The 18,506-nt window shown below is 52.8% G+C and overlaps 1 long non-coding RNA gene across 1 annotated transcript; it reads left to right on the top strand.

The window, feature by feature from the left end:
• The first annotated feature begins 4,931 nt into the window (after positions 1 to 4,931).
• On the top strand, positions 4,932 to 9,917 carry LOC135976331 (uncharacterized). Its single transcript, XR_010593486.1, has 2 exons — positions 4,932 to 7,890; positions 8,534 to 9,917. It is a non-coding gene; the product is annotated as an uncharacterized LOC135976331 (long non-coding RNA).
• Positions 9,918 to 18,506: the final 8,589 nt, after the last annotated feature.

Genomic DNA, 18,506 nt, shown 5'->3' with positions numbered 1-18,506 from the left:
TCCAGGGTGCCGAGGAAGGCCGACACCTGACGATAGAAATGCACTCGTTCGGGGCCTGTGTTCAGGGCATAGACGTTGATGAGGTTTAATGTCAGCCCCTCCACACAGGCCCGGATGTGCAGCAGGTGACCCAGCATGACCTCGGTGACCCCCAGCACCTCGGGCCGTAGCTCGGGGGAGAACAGGGTAGCCACCCCAGCCGAGTGGGCGTTGAGGTGGCTAAAATATACCCCGTCCCCCCACTCCAGCCGCCAGCTAGCCTCGACGGCTGGAGCCATGTGGGTCTCCTGCAGGAAGATCACAGAGTACCCCCCCTCCGGAAGGAAGGAGAGCACCTGGCTCCTGCGGAGACCCACCCTGCAGCCCCGGGCGTTTAAGGTGGCAAAGATGACAGCTTTCATAGGGAGGGCTGGGGTAGATCCTCATGGGCAGGGTGTTCGACAGCCTCCAGTAGGCCACGCAACAACCCATGTTCAACCCCAAAGGTCATGAGGGAGTCGTGGAACTTGCGGGCCCACCGGTAGGCCGCGTTGTCCTGCCTCCTGGTCCCTCTCCCTTCCCCCAAAAGGGCCCTCATGGCCTGGAGGACGTGATGGAAATCCCCCCAGCGCTGGAGGGCGAGCTGCACCTTGCCCTTGGAGCCACGGGTGTCCTTCAGGAAGCAGCGCAGCTCATCCCTCAGTGCAGAGGGGGACGCAGCAGCCAATCTGCTGCCGTCCTCCGGTGGGGCCCCTCAGAGATCCTCACAGCCTGTGGAGACGGGCAAACAAGGGCCTCGATCTCCTCAAATATGGACATAAAATCAGTCCCTGTGGCCCCAGAGTCCTTTCCGCCAGCAACCAGGGTAATAGCTGCCCCGGCATCAGCAGCGGTGGGGGGCACAGGTGGCACAGGGGCTGGGGGAACTCCTGCAGAGGCCTCCTCAGGGGGGGACTCGACAAGGGGGGCAGGATCGCCTCCATCCACTGCCGTCGCCGTCAAGAATCTCGCCGCCCTCTCCTCCGTGGGCCCCACTGAACTGCAACCGATGGAGGCGAGGCCCGCCTGCTCAGCAGTCCCTGCGGCCCGAGCGGGGGCTGTGGCATGAGGAGGAGGGGCAGCGGCAGCAGTAGCCGGGTCACCAGGTTCGCCAGCGATGACAGGGCCGACGTCCTTCCGGGTCTCGGGGGTCCCGGATGCCCCTCCATGCCAGGCCAGGGGGCAGTCCCTCCAGACGTGCCCCGTCGCCTGGCAGAGGAAGCCCCAGGCCTCCCCTGTCGTATAATGAACCCAGTAGTGGGCCCCTTGGTAGGGCACTAGGAAGGACCCCTTGAGCGCCACTCTGTCACATGCCACCAGCGGTAATTGGATCTGGACCTGCCGGCGGAAGGACAGGACATGATAGAGGGCGGGGTCCTTACAGCCCAGCGGGAGAGGGCTGATGATGGAAATGGGCTTCCCCAGGGTGGAGAGGGCAGGCAACAGGGCAGCGTTGGGAAGGAAGGGCAGGATGGAGGTTAACACCACCCGTACGCCCAGGTCCTCCAGGAGTTCCAAGGGAACAAACATGCCCCCGCTCCCCGCCAGGCCCTTCTCCACCGCCTCCTGCGTGGCGGCCTCTGGGGTGGGGGCGGAAGTAGGAAGAAGCAACCGCTCCTCCCCGCTAGGCTGCAGGCAGGGGAGGAGGACACCAGCGGTGGGGTACACAGGGGCAAAAAGAGGGGGCACAGGTACTAGGTAGGGATACCGGCCCCTCCAGCTGCACTGGGAAGGGGAGGGACTATGATTTCATTGGGAGGGCTGTGAACAGTGGTGGGGGCACAAGTGGAGTGGGCATGGGCACACAAGTAAGAGGGATTGAACTGGGGGGAGAAAGGGAGGGCAGGGGGAAAAAAGGGGCCAGGCAAACCACAGGAGGGAACTACAAAAGGTAAAGATGGGGTAGTCAACCAAACCAAAACTCAAAGTTTGGGGCAGGGCAAATAGCAAACACTGCAAGGCTGGGACGGGGGAGGCAAACTAACAGGGAAACTCCAGAGGGTCAAAGCAAGTGGTGGGCGGGGAGGCTGCAGGGGAGGTGGGGCAGGCTAACACAGGGAGGTCGGGGGCGGGGGACAGCAGGAAAGGGGCCCCACCAGCCAAATGCAGCTGGGGGGGGGGGGGGGTAAGTCCAAGGCAGGGGGCACGTGCGCCCACGTGCGCCTGTGTAGCTCAGTCACTGCTGCATAGTGCATTGTTGCCCTGCCACAGTGCTGTACAGTTAGTTATCATATAACATGGGCCCTGCCTTGAAAATATGCCACGGGTTGTATTCTGGAGTGTTAAACTTCCCAGTGTCCTCTGTTACAGTCTATCCTGGGTATGTCTGTGGCCTGGCCTAGCTTCCCAGTCAGATCTGCACACTCCATTGAGCTTCCTGAAATCTGTGTCAAGACCAACAGCTCCATCTGGTCCCTCTTCCCCATTCACTGTTAGGTGGTTCAGCCATTCCAGATTGAGCATCTTCTTCCCTTTCTCTGGTACCTAGTGAACTTTTGCTCAGAGGGAGAGTCCCCACACCCAGACTTTGGGGCTGTCTCCATAATAAACTCAAACCAGAAGCCCAGGTTCACACCCCCAAACTCTGGGGGAGATCAGATTAAGACCCACAGCTGGAGCTAAACCTTCGAGACCATCTCCAGTTGCTCTGTCCCAGTCCAGCATCTCCCTTCTTGTACTGATCAGCCACAACCATCTTAGTGTTTAGAAATGTGAGCTGGTTTGGAGTCGTTAACCCGAGAGGGGACGTCTCTTTCTACCAGACAGGCTCTAGCTCAGACAGAAGTTAGCAGCTCAATGCAGGGATCCCTGGGGGAGACTCTCTGGCCTGGGCTGTGAAACTGCTCTGACTAGATGGTCCCATTGGTCCCTTCTGGTCTTTAAATGTACGACTATGAAAATAAACTGCCCTGGAAACCTCATGAGAACAGACTAAATGGAGAGAGAGAGAGAGAATGGGGCAGGTTAAAGTGTGGGGACAAAAATAACATTGTGAGAGCGAGTTATTCAATCCCACATCACAGCGTGTGATACTCCCCCGCCCTGCTGGGCTGCTAGCTCGGGCTCAAGCCCAGGGAGAGCTCACTGCTGGACAGGGGAAGGAGAGTCTGCACAGGAGACTCTGCAGATGCTCAGGATGCTGTCGGCTCAGCCTGCGGTTCCCGCCCTACGCGGCTGCATGGAGCAGCTGGACTGTGTGTGCAGAGAGTCGCTGAGTAGGAGCCACTACTCATGGCACCAACTCTCCTCTCCCTTCCCTCTTCTGAGCAGTACCTGATCGCTCTCTAGTCCTGCAGCTTCTGGCTCCATTAATAACCCCTGCAGGGTTGGGGAGCGGGCTCTAATTCTGCCCTGCCTGCCCTGAGGTTTAGGCCAGGAGAGGGAGGCAGGATCTAGCCCAGAAGCAACAGGGGGTGGGACTGTCTCTGAGCTCAATTAAATCCCCTGGGGCAGATTTCCCAGCTTGTGTCTCTGATGTTTTCCCTGTTTACGAGTCCCGTCCCATCCAGGCTCTTCCCCTCTTTGAATGAAATAGCCCATAGTCATTGGCTTCCTAGGCACATACCCAGTTGGTCATTGTCACCCAGGCTTTTGGGGTGGCCGGGGGATGAGGGGAGGAAGAAGAATCTTATACCTACAGCAGTGGACTGGTGTTCAAGAGCCCTGGGTTCAACCCCTGACACAGCTGCAGACTCCTGTGTGCCCTGCACTCAGTCAGGTGTATTCATAGAATCTAAAGCCAGAAGGGACCACTGTGATCTTCTGGTCTGACCCCCGTATAACACAGGCCAGAGAACTGCCCCAAATAATTCCTGTTTGAACTAGAGCTTCAGGTTTAGATTAAAATCCACCCTTGATTTAAAAATTGCTGGTAATGGAGAATCCACCACAGCCTGTGGTACGTTTTTCCCATGGTTAATTATCCTCACTGTTAAAAATGTGCAGTTATCGTTAATATTGTTTTCAAAACAAGATAAGATAAACCAGAAAAAGGCTCTTATACCAGAACCCGGGTGTGCACAGGGACTTACACTGGTGTTGGGGTCCACTAGGCATAGCTACCAGGTAACTCGGGAGAGTGGAAGGCCACAAGTGCCGATGAAGCTCTTTTGCTCTGGGCCTATCTGAACCCCCAAACTCCATCTTGGGAACTCTCACCTACTTCTATGCTAACTGCTTACATGCTCTGAAGTAGGTTGAAGCAGAAATGTAATGTCAGCTTTTTAGCAGATGGCTGCAGTTTCACTCACACTAGCAGAAATAATAGAGATAAGAAGCGGGGTAGTTAGTTTGCAGGCGTTTAACTCAAGGTCGCAAAGACTGAGAAAGTTTTCTCACAAGCTTATGTAGAGCTTATTGTAACAGTTGTCTGGAAGGGAGGGGTAAGGGGGAACAGCCAAACAAAGAGATGTATGTAAACAGTTTGAAGTATAAAAGGTAAAAGTTATTTGTATTTGTTGCACTGGATTTGAGACATGATGGTCTCCTAGTGCCATTTCAGAGCTCTGAAATAAACTTGGCTTGCTTTCTCCCCTCGGTGTCTTTATTGGTGCCAAGCACACCGGGCGACGGACCATTGTTGTCCCCTCGAGCCCCCAGGGCAGGCAACAGTTTTGGCGTCCCTGGGTGGGCTCGAGGCTGAAATTTAGCCTTGCCCGGATCCCTCCTGGTGGCCGACGGATTACAGCAACGACCGACGCCCAGCGCGCACCGGTGACTTCATCGGGGGCCTCGGCGGAGACGTGGTTTGCTCGACCCCGGAGGGCACAACGGTGCAACGCACACAGACAGTGGAGAAGCAGCTGCGGGCGACGGTGAGGAACCGGTCCCGCTGATAGGGCAACGGTGGGGAACCGGTCCCGTTGATAGGGCGACGGTGACGGTGCAGAACCGGACCCTTGGATAAGGTAGGAACAGTCCAGTGGGGACTTGTCTGTTGTGACCTGGGGACGCCCAGTGTCTGCCTGTTGTGACCTGGGGACGCCCAGAGTCTCCCTTGGTATGGGGCAGGGACAGAGTACAGCCGGCAGGGTACAGTGTACACCTTTAGAATGCATTCTGGTGAACTGGAAGGTGTTTGGATCTGATCAGTTGATTAAAAGTAAATTGAAAAGGTTCTGTACAGTTGATTGGCCTCAGTACCAGCTAGAGTGCCAAGAAAGGTGGCCACCGGAAGGATCACTTAATTACAACACGATCCTTCAATTGCTTTTGTTTTGTCAGAGAACCGGTAAATGGAATGAACATCTCTATGCGTATACGTTTATGGTGTTAAGAAATAGGACTGATATTTTGCTCAAGTGCCATTTGACTCCGACAGGCTCGGTAGTAACGGCTGCTAAACCCCAGAACCCTCCCACTGTTGTAATGCCAGAATCGGTGTCCCCTTCGGCTCCTCCACCCCCACAGGCTTCAGAGAGTACCCCCCCCCCCGTGGGATTGTATCCGTTGATTACTGAGAGTGTGGTAGCCCGTCCGGGAACTCAGGAACGGCCAGCTCAGATAGTATCTGTCTACTCACATGTACCTTTTAACCCTGTACATCTAGCTGCTTTTAAGGCAGAGGCAGGAGAATTTTCAACGAATCCAAGCAAGTTCATTTCTATCTTTGAAGGGTGTCTAGCTAGTCATAAGCCTGACTGGGATGATTGTAATATACTTATGAGAACCCTGTTGTCTGAAGTGGAGCAGAATCAGGTTATAGCCAAGGCTAAGGATGAAGACAGAGAAGGCATTTAAGGTTTAAAGGGAAAGCTATTGGACACCAGAGGTTGTACAGAGTGGAATCCTCAAAAGTGAGTGTGCTCGTCCTGGTTTGTTGCTTCAAAGCTCTGTACAGAAGTTATGTTACGGGAAAGGTGTATGATGGCAATGAGTATGTGTTAATGGTTGGAGAAGAGGTGTATGAGTGAAGAGTGGAAGGTTCCTTTGGAAGTTAGAAGAAGCCGAGAAAGGGAGAAGGAAAAGAGAACAGAATGAGTTAACTGAGAGGAAAATACAGCTAGCAGGCTATCCAAGGACAGTGTTCACAGCCAAGACTTGGCTGACAACCAAGAGAAAGGGGGGCCTGAATGTGCCCAAGCAACTGTGAGATCTGCAAAATACTGCAAGGCATAAGGAAGACAAATGAAGGGTTAAAAAGCAGCTTTGTTGGACAGTATGGGCTCAAGGATTTAAAATTCCCCCACTCTGTTTGGACAGGCTTTGGCCAGAGACTTGGAGGAGTGGGATAATTCAGACAGAGCCCTCCTGCTGCAATATGTAGATGACTTGTTGATTGCTGCTGTGGGTCTAATCCCTTGTCTCAGAGCTACTGTGAGTCTCCTAAACTTTATTGGACTGCGAGGATACAGGGTATCTCAAAGCAAAGCCCAAATTGCTCTTTCAGAGGTTCAATATCTGGGATTTCACATCAGGCAGGGAGAGAGACAGCTCTCAAACGAAAGGAAGGAGGCTATCTGCCAAGTTCCCATCCCCAGCAACCGTAAACGGCTTAGGGCATTCCTGGGCATGGCAGGTTTTTGCAGAATATGGATTCCAGAGTTTGGACTGTGGGCTAAACCTCTGTATGAATGTGTTAAGGGAGCGGATCATGACCCCTTTCACTGGTCCCCAGAAGCGGACAGGGCATTTAAAATCTTGAAAAGGAAGCTAATGGAAGCTCCAGCCCTGGGTTTGCCCGATATATCTAAGCCGTTCCAACTGTATGTGCATGAACGAAAAGGGGTAGCTTTGGGAATGCTTACCCAGCTATTAGGTGCCTGGAAACGTCCTGTGGCATGCTTTTCTAAACAACTGGATCAAGTTTCAAAGGGATGGCCAGCCTGTTTGAGGGCGGTCGCAGCTACTGCTCTAGTGCTTGGGGAAGCTGAAAAACTGACACTGGGAGGAACTGTGCAAGTGTATGTTCCCCATATGGTCCAAGCCTTGCTGGACACTAAGGGTGGTCTTTGGCTCACACAGGCTCGGGTTGCTCGGTACCAGGCGAAGCTGTTAGAGAATCCTGAAGTCACCCTGCAGACCTGTCCCTCCCTGAATCCAGCTACCCTGCTACCAGAGACAGAAAAGCAGGAACATGACTGTCTAGAAATCATAGATGTTCAGTATTCTAGCCGCCCAGATCTAAAAGATCAGCCACTCCCAAATGCTGACTTGGAATGGTATACAGATGGAAGTAGTACTGTTGTGGATGAGCAAAGGAGGGCTGGTTATGCTATTGTGTCTCTTCATGATACCGTGGAAGCTGAGAGTTTACCGGCAGGAACATCTGCCCAGCTTGCTGAACTAGTGGCCCTGACTCGGGCACTTGAGCTGGCAAAAGACAAACGGGTTAATATCTTTACTGACTCAAAGTATGCTTTTGGGGTATTGCATGCTCACGCTGGTTTGTGGAAGCAAAGGGGAATGCTAACAGCCCAAGGCTCCCCGGTCAAGCATGGGTCTCAAATTCTCCGGCTGTTAGAAGCGGTACAACTCCCCTCAGCAGTAGCAGTGGTGCATTGCAAAGCCCATCAAAGGGAAGATCAAGATGTAACCAAGGGTAATGCCAGAGCAGACAGGGAAGCTAAACGAGCTGCTACCCTGAAATCAGCAACTGAGGAGAATGCCCAAATGCATGCCCTCATCCCATCAGTGGGTGAGCTTGCAGCCCCTCAGTACTCCCAAGAGGACAGAAACCTGGCTGACAGTCTCGGTCTCCAGGAAAAAGAGGGATGGCTTTATTCCACAGAGGGAAAAATCCTCCTGCCCAAGGGCTTGATTCGACCAGTGTTGCAGAAACTGCATCAGACCACACACGCAGGCAGAGAGGCTCTTACCCAGCTCATGAATAAATATTTTCTAACCTCCGGACTTAAACCCCTAGCATCACAGGTACAATCTGCCAAAAGAATAACCCTCGACCAGGAGTAGCAGTGCCACCAGCCACCCTGGAACCTACCCCAGGCCCAGGATTGGTGTGGCAAATAGACTTTACTGAGTTTCCCAGAACCCAAGGGTACAGGTACCTTCTCGTCTTAGTGGATCGATTCAGCGGATGGCCTGAGGCCTTCCCATGTCGCAACAACACTGCCAAAACAGTGGCTCTTAAGTTTGTCAAGGAAATCATTCCTCGCTTCGGCCTTCCTCAGTGGATGGAATCTGATAATGGAACACACTTCACATCTCAAATTGTTCAAAAGATATCAAGTGCTCTGCAAATCCCCTGGAAGCTCCACACACCCTGGCGACCACAAGCCAGTGGAGTAGTGGAACGCACAAATCAGACACTCAAGCAACACCTCTCAAAGGTCTGTCAGGAGGCCTCTCTTAAGTGGCCTGATGCCTTGCCCCTTGTGTTACTTCGCATTCGTGCTCTCCCTAAGGGTAGGATAGGGCTTAGTCCCTTCGAGATTATGTTTGGAAGAGCATGGCCTATGAATGGTACCCCAGTTCTGGCAGGGGAATGGGAAATGGGGTGTGGTTTCTTGTCTCAGTACATGTGCTCTCTGTCTGCTGTTCTTTCTTCTCTTCACAGGTATACCAAAGATTCACAGCCTCTTCTGCTGGATACTCCGGTCCACTCCCTGCAGCCTGGTGACTCCGTTCTCGTGCGGACCTGGAAGGACGAGCCTCTCCAAGAGAAGTGGAAAGGACCCCACACCGTCCTGCTTGTCACCCATACAGCGGCAAAGGTCGAAGGACACAAGAACTGGATTCATCACTCTCGACTGAAAGCAGTGCCCGCTCCTAAACAGTGGACTGTCCAGCCTGCGGAGAAGACTGCTAACGACGATTTGGGACTTAAGCTGTTATTCAAAAGACAGTAAGGGTCGCTGGGAATGCGTTGTGATCTTTCTGAACAGTCACAGCATACTCCCCGCGAGAACCCTGAGCATTGGTTTTATTTTCTCACAGAAGGCCGACCTGGCCTATGTATTTGGTCTTGTTATTTTTTGACTTGTTTAGTGTCAATAATTCTTCTTATCTTCTGGGCATTTGGGTTGTTGTAATTGTATGTGCCCTTATTGGAGAAGAGTGTTGTAACTATGTCCCAGAGTTTTCACAGGACATTAACAAGCACATCTTGTCAGCTGAACGGGCCTTTAACCAGTGGAAGGCCCAGGAAGGAGAACCCACTATTTTGGATTCCCTTTGGGGTTGGATACCTGGTTTAGGAGAACTAGGGGATATAGGGGGAAACATTGTTCGCATCTTGCTCACAGGTGTGGTGGTATGTTTTGTTCTTGTTCTTTTGCTCATTTGCTGTAAAGTGCTCATATGTAAGATTTGTACCTCCCATACCCCAGAAGTTCCCTTATACCCTCTCATTGATAATCCTGATTGCATAGAGCTTAATCGCATTTTGTCTTTAGAGTATGAGAAAACTCTGACAAAGGTTTGTTGAGTGTTCTCAAAGGAGGGATTGTTGGGGTCCACTAGGCATAGCTACCAGGTAACTCGGGAGAGTGGAAGGCCACAAGTGCCGATGAAGCTCTTTTGCTCTGGGCCTATCTGAACCCCCAAACTCCATCTTGGGAACTCTCACCTACTTCTATGCTAACTGCTTACATGCTCTGAAGTAGGTTGAAGCAGAAATGTAATGTCAGCTTTTTAGCAGATGGCTGCAGTTTCACTCACACTAGCAGAAATAATAGAGATAAGAAGCGGGGTAGTTAGTTTGCAGGCGTTTAACTCAAGGTCGCAAAGACTGAGAAAGTTTTCTCACAAGCTTATGTAGAGCTTATTGTAACAGTTGTCTGGAAGGGAGGGGTAAGGGGGAACAGCCAAACAAAGAGATGTATGTAAACAGTTTGAAGTATAAAAGGTAAAAGTTATTTGTATTTGTTGCACTGGATTTGAGACATGATGGTCTCCTAGTGCCATTTCAGAGCTCTGAAATAAACTTGGCTTGCTTTCTCCCCTCGGTGTCTTTATTGGTGCCAAGCACACCGGGCGACGGACCATTGTTGTCCCCTCGAGCCCCCAGGGCAGGCAACACTGGGATAACTGGACAGTATAAATTCACCCCTTAGCTGATACCAGATAACTTCCCATGAAGTACTGTAGCGGCAGAGGTTGTATGTTTCATGGGTGGGTGCTGAGTCTAGTACAGCTGTTTTGGGAACATCTCAGGGTGCCCACAGCTTTCACACAGCTGCCTTTGTTGCCTCAGCACGAAATGATCAATGTTCACCCCGCAGAGAAGGTTGGGACAGGTGAGAACGGGACTGGCCACTCAGCGTCCGCGCAGTGTGATTGTGCCAGAGGAGCTTTATCACAAAATCCCCACCACAGCTGGCACTGATCGCCCTTGATTGCAGTCTCACCTGAGGGACAAGGATAGAATGGGCTGTGGGGAAACAGCCCCTCACACCCTGACAGCTGGTCTCCCACACAGATTTGGCACATGCACAATTGGCAGAAGCACTTCTGGCCAAACCTTCCAAAATGGGCAGTGATTTTGGGAGCCCAGCATGAAACATCTTATGGGGTGACAGACTGTTCTGAGCCCCAACCTGCTGGAAATCAGCCCCTTTAAGGTGTATTCAATGGGGCCCCCAAAATCTCTAATCGTTTTTGAAAGTCTTGGTCTCTGTGCTTAATGACGAGATAAACCAAGCACAGTATTCAAAAATAATATTGTATCTATCTATCCCCTATGCATCCTCTGTTTATGCTTCTATCCCCATACATAGCCATCTATCTATCAACAATCAATCTCTCTCTCTATCACAGGCTCTGTGCAGCTCCCCCCCCCACCGCAGCCATAGCCCTGCTCCTCCTTTCAAGTCTCTGTTAAACCACTAGCGTAGAGAGGAGCCCTGGTGATTTCTTCCCTGTGTGGAGCCGTCTCTCTGCTCCTTTCAGGGTCTGTGCAGTGAGGCAGCTGCAGGGTCTGTGCAGCAGGAGGAACTCACTCTGCGGATGCTCTTGCTTCATTTATCAGCTGCATTTGCAGCTCTGTGCGGGGTCGGGGGGGTCACATCCCATTTTGAACTGTTTATAATCCCGTCATCAACCTCTCCTTCACCCGCCAATGGTGGAGACTTTCCCTGTTCCTGTTCTGGCCGGTCTGGGTTGGAGTCACTCCAAGTGAAAGCTCCGGAGCCATTTCTCTGTCACAAGAGAACTGACCCTCTTACACAGTGGCCTGATCCCCAGGCCAGTGAAGTCAGTGGAGTCTTTCCATTGACATCAAGGGGCTTTGGATCAGGCCCTTTCTGGGCAGCATTTCTGAGCTCCAAGGAGGGTCCGGCTGCCACCCAAGGGTGCCAGCAGCTCAGCCTGACCCAGAGCCCCGGGGATCACTCTGGGCAGAGCCACCACAATGTTCTCATCTGAAAATGACAGATTTTTAAGTGAGAGATTTTATCGAACATTTTCATTATTTCAAATGTTTCCATTTATACAAATGAAAAATTAAAACTGTTTGGGGAGGGTTGTAAAAATAAAACTGGAAAATTAAAAGGAAAAAATTTTACATTTTACATTTAAATAACCCACTTTTTCAGAGAATTTTTTAAAACTTCTCAGGTTTTGGTTTCCCCTCCCTCCATTTTTACCATTTTGCCACCAAGAGATGGGAAAAAATATTTTTCACTGAAGGTTTCGAAACAATCATTTAAAAAAACTCACCGTAAATATTTACCCCTTTTCACACTGGCGTCTTCTGGGCACTGCTTATGACAGGTAGTGTCAAACTCTGCTCCTCTGACCCCCACCTGAGCATCTCAGCTCCCCCCGTACACCCCCGTCCAGCTGCTCTGCAGAGCTGACTCCATCCCAGTGGTGAAATGTGCCCAGCCACCATCCCACGACAATCCACTTCTGCATCAATTACTATGAAAAGTTGCTCTGCAAAACTGCTCTGCCTTGTGCTCCTGACAGATTTCCTTTGAGGTCCTGGGCTGTTTGGCATCCCGCAGAGGTGTTAACATCTGTTCACAAGACTTTCTTTCTGTAAGTGGCAGAATGGTCCCGCTATCGTGGGGAACTTTCCTGGCATATACACTACCCTGGTCGAATGGGCTAGTGAAAGGATCTGAGTCCTCGCTCCCACTCCCTTTACGCAGAGGCCTCCCCTTCCACTCTCCTGTGTGGCAGAGTCCTCGTAACCCCAACAAGGCTGGGCCCAGGATTCCTGGGGGACTCCTGCCCAGGCCCTGGCTGTGCTTCAGGGATGCTGCAGTTGGACACTTGCTTTGGCGGTGGCCACACGACTTCAGACTCCAGGTGGCAGGATCCTTCTTACCAGTGTTAGCTCCCGCATCAGAGTTGTGATTCCCCTCCCAAGTCTGGCCTGCATGGCCGCTTGACTGGTGGTGTCTCCCTGCGCTGGGCCCTCTCCCCATGGATCCCCCTTGCTCTCCCTAGCTGCTCACCGCACCCAGCACTGGACAGCTGCAGCCCCAACTCCAGCCCCAGCGCTGCTGCTGCTCTACCTCCTCTGGCCTCTCTGGCCCTGGTTGCTGCCCTGTCCTCCCAGCATGGACCTTTTCCCTGGGCTACTTCTCTGGCTCTTTTCCTAGCACAGATTTGCTCCCTCAGCTGCTTCTCTGGTTCTCTCTGGCTCTGGTTGGTGCAGCTCTGCCCCCAGCTCAGCTCGAGCGCCTGCTCTCTCCTTAGCTCTGCCCCTCTCTGACCTCACATGGAGGACGGGACCAGTGCAGACCCATGGTAGGTGTTCTCTGGGTCTGAAATTCACTCCTGTGCAGAGGGTCCAGCATGAGGCCAGACCCCATTTATGTTCCTGTGAAGCCCAGATAGTCAATTTCCCCCTGGGGGAGTTGGGTCCTTCTCACCAGGGACTGGAGGCAAAAGATTCAGACTCATCCAACATCCCAGGCCCCCCAATCACCCAGTGACCTTTCACCCTGGCCCAGCTGTGTCTTCAGCCAAGGGTCTGTTTCGGTCCCCAGGCAGTGAGATGGGATGGGGGGTGTTTCCTCTGTGATATGTTTAGACTCAACTAAGCAAACCAGGCCCCTTCGGTTCTCAATCTTGCAGCCCTAAATAGAGACGCTGTGGCCGGAGCACGGAAGGTGGGTGGTGCGGGGCAGGAAACTGGGAGCGATAATGACTATCAGACCTGAGGAGGAGACAGAGCAGGTCAGAGAGAGGCTGCAGCATCTCTGCTGCCTGAGCCCTGCAGACCCCAGGGCCTGGGAGCACGGAGAGGGGCTGGCTGGAGTAGCCAATGCGGGGAAGCAGACGGGGCAGATCGGAGCAGAGAGAGAGACGGGAGCTTCCCTTCTGCTGAAGTCAGACAGGGCAGAGGCGGGAGGTGGAAGCAGGGAGCGACTGTGGATTGTCCCTTCTGGACCCCATCAGAAACAGAAGCTGCTGGGCTGTTTCCGCCCCGATCGGCTCCCACCACTGCCCTGATGATCCTATCTCTGTGCCTCTTGCTGCCTGGTGAGTATGTGGGAATCCTACGCTAATTCGCAGCAGCTTGGGGGGAAACAGAACCGAGAGCAGCCCCTGGCCCAGGCTGTTGGCAAATCCTCTTCAGTGGGAGAGAAATGGGAACCAGTGTAAACACTGAGTGTGAGAGCTACTGGACCAGATCCCCAGTTGGTGTAAATCAGTGTAGTTCCAGAGGAATCAATGTCGGTTTACGCCAGCTGAGGATCTGGCCCTCTAGAGAGCTGAAGGGAAAGGCGGTCCCAGCTCAGCCAAGGTCTGTGAGCGCGAGGAACCTGCCATGCCCCAGATCTAATGTCCTGCCTGGTTTGCTTCTTCACCAAAACACAAATCAGGAATTTGTTCCTATTAGAGGCAGTTTTTGTCCCTGAAGAGGGACCTCAGAAAAGGGGAGATTTTATCTCCAGCACTAACCACATGGCGCCTTTCTGTTCCCAGCACTGAGTCCCAGCAGCCAGGAGATATGCTCAGCTCCCGGTGAGTCTGTCTGTCTGTCTGTCCACAATCTACCCATGGCATTTACCCCTCCCCCTCCACAGCATCCAGCCACCACCCCTTGGGCCGCTCCCTGCTCACTGTGGTGTCAGCGGAAATGGCACGGGAAGGTAGACGGGGCTGTTTGGGATCTGACCAGGGTGAGCAGATCTCCTGGTCGATCCTCCCTGTCCTGCTACTTCTCAGCTCTGCTCTGACCTGAGGCCAATGTGACACACAGGTCAGAGAGTCACATCCACAGCCCGTCCCACCCCCAGGGCACTGGTCTTAGGAAGCAGAGAACACCACAGCTCTGACCTCAAGGGGTTTACCTTCCCATGGCACCAACTCCCATCCCTTTCCGGGTGCAGGTCTCTCCCCTGGAGCACATCCCCCACATGGACTCAGCCTGCACCTCGTCCTTAAATGTCAGCAGCACTGTTAATAGTCAGCCCTGGGCGGGCACGGAGCGCTTGAGAGCGTATGGACAAAAGGGACCATAACTCAGGCTGAGCTCCTGTATGAGCCAGGCCAGGAAGCCACGTCCAGCGACCTGTGCCCAGCCCAGCAGGGGCTGGAGGAGCCATTTCTTTGCTGGCTGCCTGGGCGAGGCAGCAGCAGAGGGCACCATTGGGGTGGGGAAGGTGGTGGGCAGATATTGACCTACCCAGAGAGAGCAGCAATTCTCCTGCCAGTTCAGAGCTGAGTCCCATCGCCCTGGCGATTCCTGGGAAAGGGGGATCTACTCCCTGCCACTGCTCGAGTACCTTCCTTTAGCCTGGGCCTGGAATTGCTCCCGGTGCCCCCTGTGCCAGCTGCAGACTGGGGACAGGAGGGGCACAGGGACAGGGAGGATGTTATAGCCGACGTCAGAGGGGTTAGAGACTGGACACAGCTCCTTCACTGTCAGCTGGTGAGCTCCATGGGGCAGCAAGTGACCTTCCATTGCATGGGCTGCTGGGGTAGGCTGACGTCCCTGCCTAGACAGCCCTCAATGGCCACGGGCCGTCCATGCTGAGGGGTCGCCTCTCTCCTGGCCGTACTGCTCCAGCTGGGTCAGTGGGGTGCCAGCACCGGGGCCCCTTATTCTAAGAGAGTTCACAGCACCTGATAATGGGAACCAAGCTGGGAACCTCCAGGCTCTTCCAGGGACTAAAACTTCCAGTCAGAAGAGAGTGCTCATCCCCCAGTCTGCCCAGCTGGCTGTAATCAGAGCCTCCATCTGAGATGTGGCATAGACCCATGCACCATTTAAATCCTGCCCCATCAACAGTGCTGGGTACCACCAATATCCCACCTACAGCTCTGACCCATTCCCCTTCCCAGGCGTTCTACGTGCTCCCACCCTGCACCTCAGCAAGACGTCTGCCCGGCCAGGGGACTCTGTGTGGCTCCAGTGCACCGTGTTCTCCCAGTTCCTGGTCACCCGCATCGTCTTCTGCAAGGACGGGGAGGAGGTTTTATCCCAGAGGGGCTTGGAGAAGAAGGCCATCTATGGCTATAACCATGTGGTGTCTGGAGTCAGCACTGGGAATTACACTTGTGGGTATGAGATCAAGGACAGTGATAACCGCGTGAACAGATCCCAGCTCAGCCCTGCCCTGCACCTCAGTGTCAGTGGTAAGGCATGTGTGTGTGAGTGTTTCTCTGTGTGTGTGTGTGTGTCCATATCCTCGCTCAGTCCTGCCCAGCAACTCAGCATCACATGAATTGGGGGGTGAATGGCAGAGTGAGAACAACAATTCAATAAGGGCCTGTCTTCTCTAGCAACGTTAAAGTGCTGGCTGCCACAGTGCTTTAACGTGGCTGTGTAGTCACGGCATAGCGCTGGGAGACAGCAGCACTCAGGGGGGTGTTTTTTCACACCCCTGAGTGAGAAAGTGGCAGCACCATAAAGTGCCAGTGTAGACAAGCCCTAAGTGGGCAGTGGGTGAATGGCAGAGCAAGAACAATTCAGTAAGAAATCCCTGAAAATTCAAATGCTGAAATTCATCAAAATCTGAAATGAAAAATTTCTAACAAAACATCTTTGTTCAAAATTTGACACAGGGAACCCAGCCCCCAATTTTCACCATCTCAGCTCAGACTGCTCAACCCAGACAGGTGGGGGATGGGGACACCATAGAAATGTTGGGCTGGAAGGGACCTCAAGATGTCATCAAGTCCAGCCCTCTGCACCGAGGCAGGACCAAGTAAACCTGGACCATCCCTGATAGGAGTTTGTCCAATCTGTTTTCAAAAACCTCCAGTGATGGATTCCACAACCTCTCTTGGAAGCCTATTCCAGACCTTCACTAGCCCGATAGTTAGAAAGCTTTTCCTACTATCTAACCTAATCCTCCCTTGCTGCAGATTAAGCCCATTACTGCTTGTCCTACCTTCAGTGGGACTGAGAACAATTGATCCCCATCCTCTTTATAACTGAAATGAGCATATTTGAAGACTCATCAGGTTCTCCCTCAGGCTTCTTTTCTCCAGCCTAAACATGCCCAGTGTTTTTAATCTTTCCTTCTGGTCACGTTTTCTAAACCTTTGATCACTTTTGTTGTTCTCCTCTGGACTCTCCAATTTGTCCACAACTTGCCTAAAGTATCACACCCAGAACTGGACCCTGTACTAGAGCTGAGGCCTCACCCGTGCCAAGCAGAGCAGAACAATGACCTCCCGTGTCTTACATACAACGTTAGCCCTTTTCACAACTACGTCGCCCTGCTGACTCAGATTCAGTTTCTGACCCACTCTAACCCCAGGCCCCTTTCAGCAGCACGGCCACCAGCCATTGCCCATGGTGCAGTTGTGCTAGGGCAGCATATGGGCCTGGAGTGGGGCCATGCTCTGCTCTGATCTCTTGTGTATTTATTGCCTAGGTGATGACTCCAGCAGTGGCAGTGCTGGGGGTTCCTCCCCACAAGGTAAATGATTCTGAGTCATTTCTTTATTCTGGCGACTTTATTTAGGGAAAAGTGGGTTCTGGGCTGGGCAACCACCAGTCTGAGTGTGATCGCTGTGACAATGACTCTTGTGTATTTATTGTCTAGGTGATGACTCCAGCAGCAGCGGTGGCAGGGAGTTCTCCCTACAAGGTAAATGCTTCTGAAGTGTTTCTTTATTCTGGGGACTCTACTTAGGGAGAGGTGGATCCTGGGTTTGGCAACCCCCAGTCTGGGTGTGATCGCCATGACGATGGATGTAGAGGAAACACACAACTACACAACAGGGTGACAAGCACATCCAATGCGGCACGTTTTCCCTGCAGCTCTCCCAGGCTTTAACCAGCATTGCTGAGCTGGGCAACATCTTTGCAGGGCAGGAAAATGGCTCTTTCAAAGGGGGAATCCCAAAACCTTCTGATGGGAAAGAGTTTCATCTAGAGTTCACTGACCCCCTCTGCTAAACCGGCAGTCAGTGAATTATTTCTTCCCTCTTCACTCACTGTATTTAGTGTTGCTCTGACAGGAGGCATCAGAGGCAACATCACACCTGGGCTCATAAGGTCTGTCTCTCAGTGTAATTAGTTATTTACGCTCTGTGCTCCAGTCCTGAAACAGAGGTGTCACAAACAGTATGCAGGCAAACCCCTGGTTCAGGAATCTCAGCCCAGCATCTGTGCCCGGTTCCCAGGTTGCAAAAGTGTCCCAGGAACCGACGTTAGCATAACCCCAACCTGGCTATTTGCCTCAGCTTCCCACAAAGCATTTGTATCAGCAAACTAACCCACTCTCTCCTGAGGACACAGCTGGAGAGGGACAATAGGTCCTGGGCTGCTGCATCTGTCACTGGCTCTTGTGAGGCCTTTGCACAGAATCCTGGTGCAGCCTGAGCAAACTGGGGCAAGAGTGACCCTGTGCTGGGGGAAAGGAGGAGCCTCCCCAACAACCTCCCATGAGGGGAACGTGCCCCCCTGCAGCATGATCTCCCCTGTTAGATGTAGGCCTCTGGGAGCTCACATTGGATCCCCATTACAGAGCTGGTGCTCTGTGTCTAGTGCTGGCACTGCAGTCCCACACATTGCTTTGCACATGGCCATTACCGTGTCCCTTTCCATGTTGCAGGGCCAGACATGTTGTCCATCACCATCTGGGTCACTCGCTGCACCCTGGTTTTGCTCCTCCTGATGTCTGCGCCCGTCATCACCTTCATGCTGGAAAAATGGGACCTGGGACCCCAGCCTGCAGGACTGGAGAAGACTCGTGGGGGGAGCGTCAGCATTTTGCAGGGCAGGGGGAAGGGAGTAATGGGGGATCCCCATTAAGCAACTGTGAGCATGAGGAAGTGTGAGGAGGGGGCTGGGGAGATACCAGTGACCAGCTCTGAGCAAGTGTTGGGGAGACACCATTGGTCAGTGCTGCAGAATAGGCCACTGCGGTAACAGTTTTTGCCCAGGTAACAAATCCAGTCTCCTTTAGTCCCCCTCCCTTCCCCCATCTGTGCCCACTATTTGTGATCCTAAGTCCCTCAGGTACTTTTGAAAATTCTCCATTAGACTGTGAACTCTTCCATCCGGAGGCTGTCTCTCACAAAGGGTTTCTCTGCACAAGGAAATCGACCAGCAGAACTACACTGTAAATAATCTCTGCAGTTATCTCGGGATAAGCACCTGTGGGGACACC

This window comes from Chrysemys picta, chromosome 17 (assembly GCF_011386835.1).
Source record: "Chrysemys picta bellii isolate R12L10 chromosome 17, ASM1138683v2, whole genome shotgun sequence".
NCBI lineage: Eukaryota > Metazoa > Chordata > Testudines > Emydidae > Chrysemys > Chrysemys picta.
The sequence above is the reverse complement of the archived record's forward strand: the minus strand, read 5'-3'. Positions and strand labels throughout refer to the sequence as shown.